The following is a 15,484-nucleotide window of genomic DNA, read 5'->3' as shown; positions in this document are numbered from 1 at the left end:
ATAAAAAGTTAAATCAATAAAAAGGAAGAAAAAAACCCCTAGACTCTGCTCCAAAGGATCCTTGTTTTTTCTACACAACACTAATCATCATTTAATGTATAACTTATTTTGCTTATTGATTTATAAGTCACGAGGTCAAGAATTTCTATGTTGTCAATTTCTTCATGCTCAATTCCTATTCTAGTATCAAGTATATAATAGGTGATCAATTAATATTTGATGAATAAACTAACTGGAAAATTTATTTCAAAGATAATTGCCTCAAGCCTGTCTATTCTGCAGAGATCACAGAATCCTGATGTTGTCTTACTTTGGAATGAGAAACTATGGCAGTGACTGTTTAGTTAAATACTAGTTTTCACTTATTTATATCATATTTACTCAAAAATCACCTGACTTGCAAATAGTGATTGGTCAGGTGTGCTGAAGAGATGATTCAAAATCTTTCTTGTAATGTGTTATCACAATTATCTTAAATTTATAGGAGAAAGAAAATAAAAAATAAGATACTTTTTATCTATCAGTACAGCAACCTGTTTTGGATTCAGAATTTTGCTTTCAAAATTCTGCTTTGATAATTATACCATAGTGAGGATTTTTAGTATGACTCTGCACAAAACTCAAAATAAAACACAAAATTACACACCAATATAACAGAAGAGCACCCACAGAGGACCTGAAGTCTTAGAACAATTCAATTCCAAAAGAGAAAAATCTGACAATAAAAATAAAGAACATTTGCCTCTTAAGACAGCCAATTTAGGAAAAGAGAAAGTTTTTATTTTTACTTAAAGGAATTTCTTATTACAAGTTATTTATTAATATTAAATATAATTTTACATAATTCTGAAATCCATTAGCAAATATTGCTCCAGATTATTGTGCTACCTAAGGGATGAGTCTCTTGGACTCAGACATGTGTGCAGAAATAGCTGTCCTTTTTCTGATCCCACAATGCACCAATTCAGCCACTGGAGGAACTATTTAAACATTCTATTGCATAAAAGTCTAGCAGAAGTCTTCTCTTCATTGGTAGTAAGGTAGACATCTCATGATCATAACACATCTTACAACCTATTATTTACTAATATAAGTGAAACTCTAAGTTATCAATTTTGTTCTATGGTATGGTTACTAATGGTGAGCCTCCATAGATTTATAAAGTATTTCTTTGAATAAAATTTTATAATATAGTGAGATTTAAACTTAATTTCATATATTTACATATGTGTGATTAATTAAAGCAATTGATCATTATGTAAGAGTCTTTTGAAATAAGTTTTCCAAGGAAACTTAGAACCTATCAATAATCATGATACTTTATGTAAAATTGATATACGTTGTAGTATCTTGGGTATATGGTGAGTCCAGCATGGTCTACAGAGCAATTTCTAGGACAGCCAGGGCCACACAGAGAAACTCTTTGAAAGAACAAAATAATAATAATAATAATAATAATAATAAAATATTATTATTATTAATGTTAAAGTTGCTTTGTATACATCACTGAGCTGAGTGTTTACAACAAGAACAAATTTCTTGATCTGTATTTCATACTGTTACTGTCATTTATATTACATTTATGTATGTACTTATTTACTTGTATGTGTGTGCAAATGTATGAATGCCATGCTGTATGTGTGTGGAGGTCAGAGAACAACTTGTGGAATTGGTTTCTGTTTTCCTATCATGTGGCTCTGTGCATGGGACTCAGACATTCAGGCTTACTGACAGGAAGTGCCTCTACCCTGAACTCTGAGGTCCCATCCTCAGTGAAAGAAGACATACAGTGACAAGCAGTGAAAGAAAACATATGTATGTTAAAACTAACTCCAAGAGAATGTTTGTATTTTTATAACTAAAATTGATCATTGTTTAAGTCGTACAACATAACACAAAGGAGATGAGAGAGAGAGAGAGAATAATAAAAATCCATGGATCAGTTTCTCTACCAAAATCCACTGTTAACATGCAAAATAAGAATTATAGATTAATATGTTTCATTAAATGATGAAATGTAAATAAGTTTAAAAAATTGGAGTATGGCCAAAATATCACTGATTAATGTGAAGTTATTTTTAAAAATAAAAATATAAATTTTGAATCTAGTGGTTTAAACAGCAACAAAATAATTCCTGACTGTGCATTAAAGCTGTAAAAGAAAAATTTGAAATTAAAAATGTGGAATATTTTTTAAATGCTTAAGTTACTTACAGAGAATTTCTTGTTTTAACATAGCATAGGGAATTCACTATAATGTTTGCAGATATGACCAATTTTTCCTCAAATATGTCTTTAATGTAATCTGGAATTTTTGAACTTTCACATTATTCCAAATGAAAAGGTTGTTTTTTTTCAAGGAAGTGGGTAGTTAAAATATTCTTCCATAGTTACTACAATATATCAAAACTGGCTACTGGGCAAAAAATTTAGGTTATGTTTTCAAGAATTTCTTATATTGAAACGTTACTTCAAATACGTAGCAAAGAAAATAAACTTTGCCTGATGACCATTGTTTATGTTGTTTTATGATAACCTTAGATTGTGGATATAGTAACCGGTTTGGTACAATTAGAATCAAATTGCCACAATTTGTCTTAAGAGGAGACCCCCCTTCCTCCTACTGAAGCTCTGCCTGAGAGAGCCTGAAAATAATCTCCGCTCATTTGAAGCCAGAGACAGGCTGGTGGCAGTCCTTCAGGTAGAGGTGCTGTGGCAAACATCGTCTTTTCTCAGGTATCGGCGTCGCTAAAAAGCTAAATTGCATTTTGAATCAACAGAATAATGTTTTTGTTCTCTCTCCGAAACACCCCTTTCATTTTCCTCATGAAAGGCTCCATTGCCAGATGCTTCCTTCTATAAAATTCATTCAATACATTATCTTTTTCAAGGTTTGGGGGAAATGTTGCTTTTATCTGAGCCAAGCCTCTGTCAGTCATTTTTCTTGCTTCTATTACAATGTGAAGGAGTATTATGATCACAAAAGACAGATGCATGCTTTCTCATTATTGCAATTTCACCCACAATTTATCCCATAGCCCAACTGCTTGATGTCATTTCCACCTTTTGATCATATCCCTTATGCCCCGTAGACACCGTAGGCTGAGAAAGGAAAGGGTTGGAGAGATGAGAGCTCCCCACAAAGCAGCCTGTGAACACGGCACAGCCGAGCATGCCTTGTAGCTGTTTTTGTATTCTGCTCACCACGGGGCACATCTTTAAGAGAGCTCAGCCTATGGATGAAAACCTGCTCTCCACATAGATCTTTTTATTTCGAGCTACTAATCCGCAGAATTTCATGAATACACACAAAGCTTATTTTCTGCTCCTTCCAGTCACCTCCGGTGATGGCAAAGTAATAACAAGAATTGCTGTAAGGCTGGTGGGCGAATGTCTATGGACTATGTGACCTAAGCAAAATTATTAAATAAGATACTCATTCCTTATAACCCCTAACAGATACAGTTTGGTTTGACTGATAGTTCCCGAGACCAGGGGCTGTTTTACACATCTTTTTGTACGTGCCGTTTCAAACAGTTTGGCTCAGGAAGATGGGAAACCCTCACTAGCTCTAATGACAAGGTCCAGTGTTTGTTTTGTCGTTATTCCTCTAGTCATCCTGTAAGTAGGAAGGAACATCAAAATGTCTGCCCGTCAAGGACAATGTGCCAACCAATATTATAATGGGATTGAAACATATTGGTGTCACAGAAACTGAACCAAAATCTTAAAAGTATAGTTCACATAAATGTAGGGAATTGTTGCATTTAGTCAGGATTTGTTGCTGAGCTAGGATAAAAGAACTCATAGAAAATAACAGGACTGTGTCCTATATTTGCCTTGTCCAACAACTAGCAGCCACTTAAACTTCCTTAGCATTGTTTTCCTGTTTTAAATTTTAAAAAGCAAAGCTGATTTTAAAACATTTTGAAGATGACAGGGCTGGTTTTATTCTCTTTGGCGATCTTGGGCAAAAAAAATAAAAAAATCGGAAAGTCTTGCATCAGGTAACTTTTATTTTTCAGTTTTTCTATTTAAATCATTTATATTATTTTTTGAGAATATGGTATCATTATCTTATTTCCCCTCCCATTTCTTTTCTCCCAACACTTCCATATGCCCTTCTGGTCTTTTTCAAATTCATGCCTTCTTTTTTTTTATTAATTGTTAATATATATGTTTATAAATAAATATGTGTATATGTATATGTAAAGTATTTCACAACCAGAACAGAACTGGGAAAATTCAGAGGAAATATGGAGCAGAAATGACCTTGGTCTTCTCATGACTGAGAAGCATACAGCTCAAGGATATGGGTACTGTGGCTCATCTCAGAAAAACAATGCAAGCAAAAGGCATTGTCAGAATTCCTTCCTCTCCTATTATCATGACTCAAGTCCTAAATATTACTTGATAAAATACATGGATGTAGCTGATTAATCAGAGGTGTATTTTCTTGAAAGTTTAATGGATGCTGACGGGTATGTTGCAAAAAGTTTGTTAGAATATTGTATTTAACCAAAGTCCCAGATTTTGACCTTTAAAACTTGTACTTTAATCATCTTAAAATTAAATTAAGATGAATATGAAATATGCATGCAATATCTTCCATAATGAATACTCTTCTATAGTGAAGACTAGTGGCCTTTTCATATTTAAAGATATATTAACTATAAATGTTGAGTCTGCCAATGAATAAAAAGAATATGCTCCCACTCCTTGCTGTAGGCTTCACTGTGTGAGCTAGCCAAGGCAGGTCTGAAGAGCTAGCTCATCCAGGTAATGATGATGAGGGAAAGCTGGCAGGCTGACCAACCCAGCTAACACCCAGGCCCAGAACCAGGGCTGTGAGTTGACTCACCCCAACATCCACCAAATCTATGAGTTGCTGGAGAAGGTGAAGGGAACAAACCTACAGATCAAAAACAACAGGATCTCCTAGACACAGGACAACAACAGGATATCTAAGAGTAGTCCCAGTGGGAGCCCATTACCAGTGATGTAGCAGAAGCCAGAGGCCCATAGCCAGGCCAATGACTTGTGGCAATGAACACTTGAAAGTGAAGATGAATGGACTAAAGGGTAAACTGTATGAATCAAATGGTCACACTACAGCTTCTTCCATGACAAGATTCTTCTATCTATCTATCTATCTGTCTGTCTGTCTGTCTATCTATCTATCTATCTATCTATCTATCTATCTATCATCTATCTATCATCTATCCATCTCTATCTCTTTCCCTTTCTTTCATTTTGCATCTTCATTTTGTTTGATTTTTGGCTTTTCTTTTAAATTTGGTTTTGTTTTGGGGGAGGTTGTCAAGGGCAGAGGGTAGATTCAAGGGAATGAGGAGATAAGTGGAATCAAAATGCATAATGTGAAATCCACAAAAAAATCAGTAAAAGTTTTTTTTTTTTTAATTAGAAAAAAGAATGTCACATGGGACTGGACAATGGTGCTGGTATGTTTGAAATTCAAATATTGAAAAAAAAGATGTTATTAATCTACTATTCATTAAATGTGCCATTCAATCATGAGAAATCCATGTTGCTGGCAATAAAATTGAAGTAGATTGAAGTCAGAGGTTATCAGAAACAAGCCTGCGCAGTGTGTGATTTACTCACCGTGATGCAGGTTGCTATTTTTCATAAATCAAAATCCCTCTGTGGTCCTTTGGGACCCTTCAGATGTTCTCCCTCATCACCTCTCTGATCTCATCTTTTCTCATGCTCCTTCTCCCTTTATCTATTACAATGATGTTCTTGCTGAACAGTCAACACACTCAGGAGTTGCTACATGCTGTGTGATCTATCACAAGCTTTCTACCTGCAGACAGCTGATTAACTAGCTCTTGGACTTCTTACATGCTTTTGCTAAAACTTTATCCAGTATCCCATGTGCAAACTGCACTCTACTGTACTATGTTGCACTGCTCTCTCTCTCTCTCTCTCTCTCTCTCTCTCTCTCTCTCTCTCTCTCTCTCTCTGTGTGTGTGTGTGTGTGTGTGTGATTAACAATCCTATAACACACAGTACTTTCTTTAAAGTGTTGAAATATAACACGCTATATTCTTATTTAAAAGACATTATTTTGTGTGTATGTGGGTAGATATATATGCGTTCATGTGATGTGATGTGATGTGTGTGTGTGTGTGTGTGTGTGTGTGTGTGTGTGTGTGTGTGTGTATCTCACACACAGATCCCTGGAACAGGAATTATAAAAAGTTGTGAGTCAGGATGTGAGTACTGAGGACAGAATCCAGATTCTCTTAAAAAATATCAAGTGTTCTCAACTGCTAAGACATCTCTCCAGTCACAGCACACCGTATTCTTGACTCTCTGTCTTACTTATTGTTTACTCCATTGAGTAGTGGGCTTCATCATTTCATGAGAGCAGTACTGAAAAGACCTCGAAGAAAGTAGTAACAGAACTGTGTTGCATTATTTTTTTTTACAGTTACCAGCAGAAATTTTAGCTTTTCAGTATCTTTTGATTCTGAATCCTTTGATGATATAGCTTACCAGGAAACATAATTGGTGTTTGTCAAATAATGTTATATTAATTAATTAATAATTGTTGAATAATGTTATATTTTATTTATAATAAACTAAGCAAAGTGTCGACAATTAAATTTGATAGTTCACAGACAACAAGGAACATAAAAAAGAAGTAGCTGAATATATTGTTTATGTAACACCCATTGTTCATGTATGCTTGGTAATAATATACTTCATGTTTTTAGTGATAAGAACTATATTCAATGTATATTCACAGTAAACACACGAATTGAAATTGCAAATATGAAAAAAATCAGTAATCATAAAATAAACAATATTTTCACATTAAAAGTTGTGATATAACCACAAAGAAAAGAAGGCAAGGCCATTTGGTTTTTAATTTTCAACAATACTCCAAGAATTATCACAAAACTCCTAGAAAGTGAAATCACATCAATTGCTGAAGACTGTGATACCATTGGTAATAGAGTCCATGAAAGAATATTCTATTTCTCAGTTTTTCAGTCATAAGTTTAATTGATATGGCTTTTGACTTAATGCAGAGAAGTAAGCATGATATTTCTACATTTTCATTCTCTCTTTGTAGAAGATTTCCATAATGGGTTATAAGAATAAATGAGCTATGAACTCAATAAATATGTAGGAAGCAAAACAACAGCTACTTAAGAATGATGGCTGAGAGGGTGAAGTGGAAGACAGGGATCCAGCTGTCAATCCAGTCATGTTAGAATAACCTTTTGTGTTAATAGGTAAGTCTCTGAACATGCGTTGAACAGTTAATGATTCAAATGGACTGAAAAATCCCTAAGTGTTTTTCTGTATGTAATTTTGATATTTATAAAGAGATAAGGATTAGTATTCTAAAGGATGGAAGGTAAACCAAAGTGAATTATGAAGCACACATTTGTTAATAGGGCAATGGGAAAGAGATCTGATCAGAAGTGGAATGAGCATTGTGTGCATCACTGTTTTCTAATTATCTGGGCACTTGGGAGTCATTCAAATCATTGGATGTATGACATGCAAGAGGTTGTTAATATAGTTGAGTGGTACAAAATGTACTGAAGAAAAATAAAACTGAGATTAAAAAGTATTATGATTATTAAACATGTAAATTGTAAAATATATACTTCTGAGTACTGAAGACAGTCTAAATTGGTAGCAATAGAAGAACTACAAGGATGAGTTTAGAGAGAATATTGATAGGATACAAAATAGTATCAGGCTGAAAAATGAAGGAATCAAAATAGACTCTCATGATTTTCTTGTTTGAAAATGGTGATAATCTGATAAAATAGAAAAAAGCAAAACCACACATTATTGTTAGAAATGGGATTAGAATAAATGTCAAACTGTTCTTACCACTTCCTTTCTCTTCACTTGACAGTATGTTGTCTTATGTAGGATTTTAAAAGCAAACTCTTATAGATCAATTTGGATAAACCTTGAAATATAGCAGTGTTTTGTCTGCTTATCATTAGCCTACTGATTAATTTTAATTAGAATGCATAACACCGAGGCATGCCCAACACTCCTCTACCAACCCAGACCTCAGGACAATTGACCTCATATCACTCAGTTTTGCCAACCACTGGTACCTGGAAATCTACTCAGGGACTTTGTTCCTGGAAAGCTCTTAGACAAAATAAAAATCTTGGAGGAAAGGCGTGCATAAAAATAAGAATGTTAAAATGATCAGCACTAAAATGAAATCATTCTCAGTATACTCCAAAGGTGATATTCTGGTCACAGATCTACTCTATGAGGTATAATGAAATTATCTAAATTTATAGAAGATGGAATGATGATGTTTGGTCTCCACAGTCAAGCTGATAACATTTAGATCAAGGAAACAGAACCTTGGACCTCGTGGATTGGTATCTCAGACTCAGAGGAAAATGAGTATCAGCAGCCTCCTGACCACAGACACAGTGTTAATAGATATCACATGTTGCCATCAGCATTATTTCTCCTCCAAGATGGACTATATATCCTTAAACCACAATACAAATAAGTTCTTCCTTAATTTTCATTTGTTTTTCTTCTTTAAAAATAACTTATTTTAATTTTAAGGTTATATATAAATCCATCATTTCCCTCTTCCCTTTCTTCTCTCCAAATCTGCTCATGTACCCTTATTGCTCTCTTTCAAATTTGCAGCCTCTTTTCTCTAAATGTTGTTATATATATGTGTATGTGTATGTGTGTGTGTGTGTGTGTGTGTGTGTGTATTCCTAAATGCATAAACATAAGCTTCTAAGTCCATATACTGTTACTTCCATGTGTATGTTTTCAGAACTGTTCATTTGGTATTAGATAACCATCAGGAATTTTGTCACAGCAGTGAGCAAAGAACTAAGAAAGTGGTTTGAATATTTAGCACATAACCTGTCAAATAACATGTTTATATTATTGTTAATGTGCAAGCTCATTTTTATTATCCAAGTGAAGTGTTATATTAGTATATTTTGTTCTCCATCATGATAGCATTCATACTTAAATCATCAAGTCATAATTAAAACCAGTAAAATGCTATTAGTGAACACTGTATGATTACAAGGTATTTGTAATCCCTTTGGTATTTGGGTTTGTCTAACATATACAATAAATTGATGTTTCTTTCTATCTTCATTACTTAAATAAAACAAATACCTTGAAATAATCAGATTACATATAAATCTCCAAGTGAAAATTGGATTTGCCAATGTAAAACATATAATTGAAAATAATTAACTTTTATAGCAGCATACTTCAAAGAGAATACTAGTTTATCTTCATGTATCATATTATACTTTGCAAACATCCCATATTTTCCTTAATGCAACTAAGATACCATTGATTATTCAAAGCCATATATATCCTTAGTTGAATCAGTTTAATTTACTCTCTGTATCTAAATTAAAATTCTCCTAAAAATCCCTAAAAGCTATAAAAATTATATTTCAGTTTCTCAGGCATGTTGCCCCTATGTAGTAGAAAACTAAACAAGAACATATCCCAGCTACCAGCTGTGTGATTTCCTCTGAAATGGATCTTACAATCTGTATATTTAAGTAGTTAATTTGCTATGATAATATCTTGAAGATGTACATATTTTAATCCTTATTCTATGTTAGATACATGTATTCTAGGTTTGACTTTACAATTTTGTTCCTACAAATGAAATTCCAAGCCTAAGCCATTGTTCTAATTTATTATAGAGAGAAGTGTACAAATCAATCATTAGAGAAAAATGTTAGTTTAATTTTAGGTAAGAAAAAAATCTCCCTTCACCCCTCATTCCACTGTTTCCCCCCAAAAAAAATTTGATTAGAATGTTCCAATACTGTATTTTCTGAAACAAAGGGAAACAGCATGGGATGTTTTCAGTTAATGTAACTGAAAGATAACTGGTTGGAAATCAGTGATGCATGCCATCCGAGAATTACTTACTTTCAAGACACAATGAACAAATACTGAATAATGATAATAAAAAGAAATTAACAAATTCCTCCTGCCTGTTTTCCCTCACTATCCTTAACCTTTCACAAATGTGAGAGAGCAGAGGGCAATTTCTGGCCTTTTAAATTAAATACCTCATTTACCAGAGTATTGAGTAATCTATGGGGAACATGTTTAACTAACATAGTCTGGTTTATTATGGATTTTTGCCTAATGGTTAATCGATTAGAAAACCCATTAGTCAGTTATATAATGCCTCCTTGCCAACATTTCTATTAATATATTATAAAGCCTTTCAACCACATTTTTAGAAAGTATCTAAAACAATTTCACATCATTCATTTCTTAAATACTTCTAATAATGATAAAACAAAAATTCAGTCAATCAGTTTATTTATTGTTGCTGTCAAAAGAGGATTATAATATTAAATTATGACTAAATATTTACAAATAGCTGTTGTTCATAAAACATACAGACATATGCAAGTATATTGAAATAATTTTCCTGTCAAATAATTTTCCCATAAGACATCAATTCAATTTCCCATTAAAATGAAAAATTATGAATGTTCCAGCTTGAGGTAGAAAAATCCCTCAGTGGTTAAGTGCTCTTTTTGCTCTTCCAGAGATGGAAGAACACAGCACCATTTTAGGTGGCTCATAACTACCTGTATCTCCCAGCTTTAAGAGATCAGACACCCTCTTCTGGCCTCCAAGAGTACTGTAAACAAGTGGCATATACCCACACAGACTCACATACATAAAAAATTAAGAAAAAAAGGAAAGAAAATATATATTTAGATTCCAGCACTAACAAAAATATAAAACAAATTTTTAAAATATTTAAAACCCTTCATTGAAGAACTGGAGAGATATTTGGAATCTGTTCTTTTAATAAGACAACAAAACTCAGATGTTTATAAATATGTTTAGTTTGTCACACTGATATCTCTTGTCTTTTCAAATTTTAGTAAATACTAAAATCCATTTATACCAACTAACTAAAGTTTCATAGTTGTGTTACAGAGACCTCAGTATCTCCTAAGTAACCATATTTTTATATTTTCACCTGTCTCCTATTTCTCAAATATCATCTTGGCTCAGATGTCAAAATCCATTCTCATGAGTGACTTTTCCATTTCCCTCATTCCATGACTTGGTTGGATGACAGCTACAGATTTTGAACTTACTTGTTGGTCAAATCTCTTCAATCCCACAGATACTTTGCTACCATGAATGTACAGGGCAGTTGGTTCTCACTTAAGAATAGTCCTCTTCTGGCTATTTGTCCCTGTGCTTTACCCAACCTTGGTCTCAACAATTCTCGCTCATACAAATTGGACTCCTCTTTCTCACCAATTGGACTCCTGGAGCTCCACCTGGGGCCTGGCCATGGATCTCTGTATTCGGTTCCCTCAGTCATTGGATGGAGGGCACTGGACCTGCCTGGACTGAATCTACCAGGTTGAACTCAATCCTCAGGGGAGTCTTTCCCTGGAGGACATGGGAATGGGGGTTGGGCTGGGGGGGGAGGCGGGGGGGGGGGCCCGGAGGGGGGAGAAAAAGGGAATCCATGGCTGATATGTAAAATTAAATTAAATTATTAAATAAACCATTTCTACATGCCCCACTAGTGGCTGAAATATAGCCAGTATCATAAATCTGCTTCATAGCAAAACTGTTTTTTTTTTTTCTGGTTCTATGTCTTTTTTGTCTTTTCTGCCTCACTCTATAAGCTACTCTTCTAGTTTGACTCCCAGATCTAGCACTGACCTGGAAATGTCTTATGCTTTGTGTACTCATAAATGTACATGTTTCAGTTTTCACACTGATTATCTCCTCCTTCCTCCTTCAGTGTGTTTCTAGTTGAACCCAAAGACCAAGAATTGGTTGGTATGAATTTGCTGTGTTACAGCTTCTTCTACTCCTTTGTCTCTAACTTCTAAGAATGTCTGGAAGTCCATCCTCTAATCCTTTTTATTAGACTACAAAAAGAGTCTTTCACAGGTCTTACTGCAACTTTATTTATTCCTCATATTTAAATTCTTTGCTTTTAACATAAATATGATCCCATTTCTCAACTCATGGTTTAGCAATACCCTACATTAAAATAGTTCAGCGCATTCTTGATGTTAGAATAAAGGCAAATGTGGCTTCAAGAACTCTTTATTCTTAGGCCACTACTTGTAAAGAGTTACTTCCATTGTTGGAACCAATATTAAACTTGTCTGAGTTCTTCCAAGATTGAGAGCCTATTGAATACTGCCATATCTCATTGTATGCTCGCACAGAATGTACGTCCACTCTCATCCTTACGATTTCTAAACTTGGCAATATTTTCATAAGACAATTTTTTCTCTAGTTGCTGAGAAGCTCATTTCATTCTGTAATACTTTTCAAGCTTGTTTGATTTAAGTTATTTTTAAAATTAAATTTGTGGTTTGACAATTTTGCAAGCATAATGATATGCACTGACTCTCACTTACCACCATCTTCCATATTATCCCTATTATCCTATTATCCCTGTTTACCTACCCATTCTAGACAAAACTTTTTCCTCACATTCATGTCTGTTTATTTTGACTTGTGACCCACTGAGTTTAACTAGAGGGATCTGTGTGAACATAGATTTAGAGCCATCTATTGGAGTTTGGTCGGCTCAGCAGTGGATACAAAGCCAGAGACAATGATTATCCATCTTCCAGAATCTATCAGTAGACAGTATTTCTACAGTAAGAGGAAGAATCCCATAAGCCCCTTACCTTTTCATGATTGACTTTTGATAGGGCCAGTCTTGTGTCAACCAAATTTAATTAACTGCAGCTGTTGTGAGCTAATGGATGCAGTGGTTGCATCTAGTCTAGAGATTGGCATTTCAAAGCCTTCATTCTGGTTCTCACTTTCTGCTCCCATTCTTCTCCAAGGTTCTCTGAGACTTTGAGATGATGGTCTACATGCTTTGCTTAAGTCTGAGCCCTCAGTCATTATCTTTTGCATTTGGACAGTCATCAGTCTCTGAATTCATTGCAAAAAAAAAAAAAAAGCCTTCTCTGATTAAGGTTTGAGAGTAGTTTTGTGTATGGGTATAAACATAGATATTTGGAAAGCAGATTGTTGTTAATTTAAATGACAGTAGTACACTCTCCCCCTTGGGCCTATGACTGCCTAAGGCATAAGTTACTAACTAAATGTGTAGTTCCAGCCTTGGCTCCTTTTGGAGGAGCATGGGTAACACCCAGGCAGAGGGCAGCTCTACAGCTACAGTGGAACTTCTAAACTTGCAGAAATATCTTGTCTTGCAGGTTGGTTTTTGGTATGTAAAATTTGCAGAAAGGTAAAACCACTGGTTATTTTTTTTCAAGACAGGATTTTTCTGTACCTTTGGAGCCTGTCCTGGAACTTGCTCTGTAGACCAGGATTGTCTCAAGCTCACAGAGATCTGCCAGTCTCTGCCTCTCAAGGGCTGGGATTAAAGGCATGCACTACCACCACCCAATTAGGACCACTGACTTTTTAAAATAATGCCACTCCTTATAAAAGGCACAATAGGACTTTTGCCCAGTATCATTTATGTGGTGTCAAGCACAAGGCTTGGCCTATGTCAGATGTTTAAAATGTTTTGGATGAAATAAAAAAAAAATCTGAAATGTATTCTAGAAGATACATATTTGTTATGATAAATGATTTTTATATTTAAAACTATGTGAGTTATTCCATTTTCATGAATTTTCCAATGTCTCTTTAGCCTATGGAAGAGAAGCAGTATAAGATCTAGTAACTAAGACCTTTCCACTTTCAACATATGACATCTCCCTGACATTATCATTTATTGATGTGAAACTCACACACTTGTTGCCAACACTGCTTGCCTCATTTCTGTTCAAAAACAGAGTTTTCATTGACCACTCCACATACTTGTAATGCTCTTTCCCCAGATATCTATATTATCTCTTCTTTAAGTGTTAATATAATTTGTTTCTATGGTAGTATTCATCTTCTTTGAAATATTCTGATATTCATTTCCCCACAATCTCCCTGTTGTTTCTAGAGTTGTTTTGGCTTATAGTTCCATGTTCATGTGTGTCTATGGCCTCAAACTCATAAAGACTTCTTACTTTCTTAATTTCAGCACAGTATCTCTGGATCCTAGAATTGTGTGTGGTACAAAATATATATTCAATAAATTCTTGTTGATTAAGTTAAAAACCACTACTACTGAATTTATTTTTCCTCTCTTGGTGACTATAGTGAGGGATCTTTACTGGTAAGTTGCATATCAATGAAATGTATATTTGTAGGAAGTAACATCATTTTATTTACTTGTTATAGTTGTGAAGTTGTAATATTTTAGATAAATACATCAAATGTTTGTGTCTTGTCTACAATAAAAAACAAAAAATAACCCAAAAGGAGGAACTACAACTTCATTGGCACATAAACTTATAAAATAAATGTAATATATATAAGAAATATATAAATATAAGAAAACTTAGATTTGGAACTCCACAGCCATTTTTATAAGAAAATTAAATACAAAGGAAATTTAGGACATATAATTTAATAATTTTAAGACATATTAATAATACATTTAGGACATGTAAAATTTAATAATTAATAGCTAAAATTAATAAACTTCAATAATTAATAGTCAGGCTTGGAGTGTTGGAAAATCTGGTTATGATACTAGGTTCTCTTAGCTTTTTTTCAGATGTCTTAATGAATCATGCTGTCCATTGGCTAGTATAGGATAAGTCATGCTGTCCATTGGCCAATATTGGATGCCTCATGCTGTCCATTGGCTAGTTAGTATAGGACTAGGCATGAGAAAAGCAGAAGGACAGTGGAAGGAGAAATTCAAACACATGGGTCAGAATCCCAGGTTGGCCATTCCATGGTGACTGAATTTAAACCAGATATCTGTCCCATTTAAAACTCTATTTTTGTTACATATAAAATTCACCTCCAAGCTTTTATAAGTATGATATCATGGCAAATTTTATCTTTAAATTTCATAACACTTTAATAATATGAGATTTTTATTAATAATAAAGACAGGGAATGATCCAATCAATTATATTTTTTTTGACAAACATACACTCCCTCCCCCATAACTAGAACATATGTTCATTCCAATTAAATGACACATTTTGGAAAATCTTGCTGCGCTCATATATTCAATATGTATTTGTGCAGGGGCCATGCTAATCTTCTCTGTATTGCTCCAATTTTAGTATATGTGCTGCTAAAGTGAGCACTTCAATATATATTTGTTTTTAAAAGGTGCTGATTACATCTAGTGACTAATAAAATATTTGCATTATTCCAAGATCCTTGCTTAATTTTCAAATTTTACAATTTCTATCCCTTTAAAAATGTGTAGATAAACATATTTATGTAAATGTGTATATCAGCTGCTTTTCTGTTTCTATGATAAAATACCATGACCAAGGCAACTTATAGAAAAAAGAATTTATTTTGGTTTATGTAGGGACAGCATGGTAGCAGGCAGCTAGAGCAAGAGGAA

The 15,484-nt window shown here is 34.0% G+C and overlaps 1 protein-coding gene and 1 non-coding gene across 3 annotated transcripts in view; both read right to left on the bottom strand.

The window, feature by feature from the left end:
* Gpm6a (glycoprotein M6A) overlaps positions 1–15,484 on the bottom strand; it is a 264,991-nt gene that overhangs the window by 37,759 nt on the left and 211,748 nt on the right. The gene's annotated exons all lie outside the window — the stretch shown is intronic.
* LOC114686711 lies at positions 15,112–15,215 on the bottom strand. The gene has a single exon (XR_003733607.1). It is a non-coding gene; the product is annotated as a U6 spliceosomal RNA (small nuclear RNA).

This window comes from Peromyscus leucopus, chromosome 17 (genome assembly GCF_004664715.2).
Source record: "Peromyscus leucopus breed LL Stock chromosome 17, UCI_PerLeu_2.1, whole genome shotgun sequence".
NCBI lineage: Eukaryota > Metazoa > Chordata > Mammalia > Rodentia > Cricetidae > Peromyscus > Peromyscus leucopus.
Note: the sequence above shows the minus strand (reverse complement) of the source record. Positions and strands in the feature narration are given on the sequence as shown.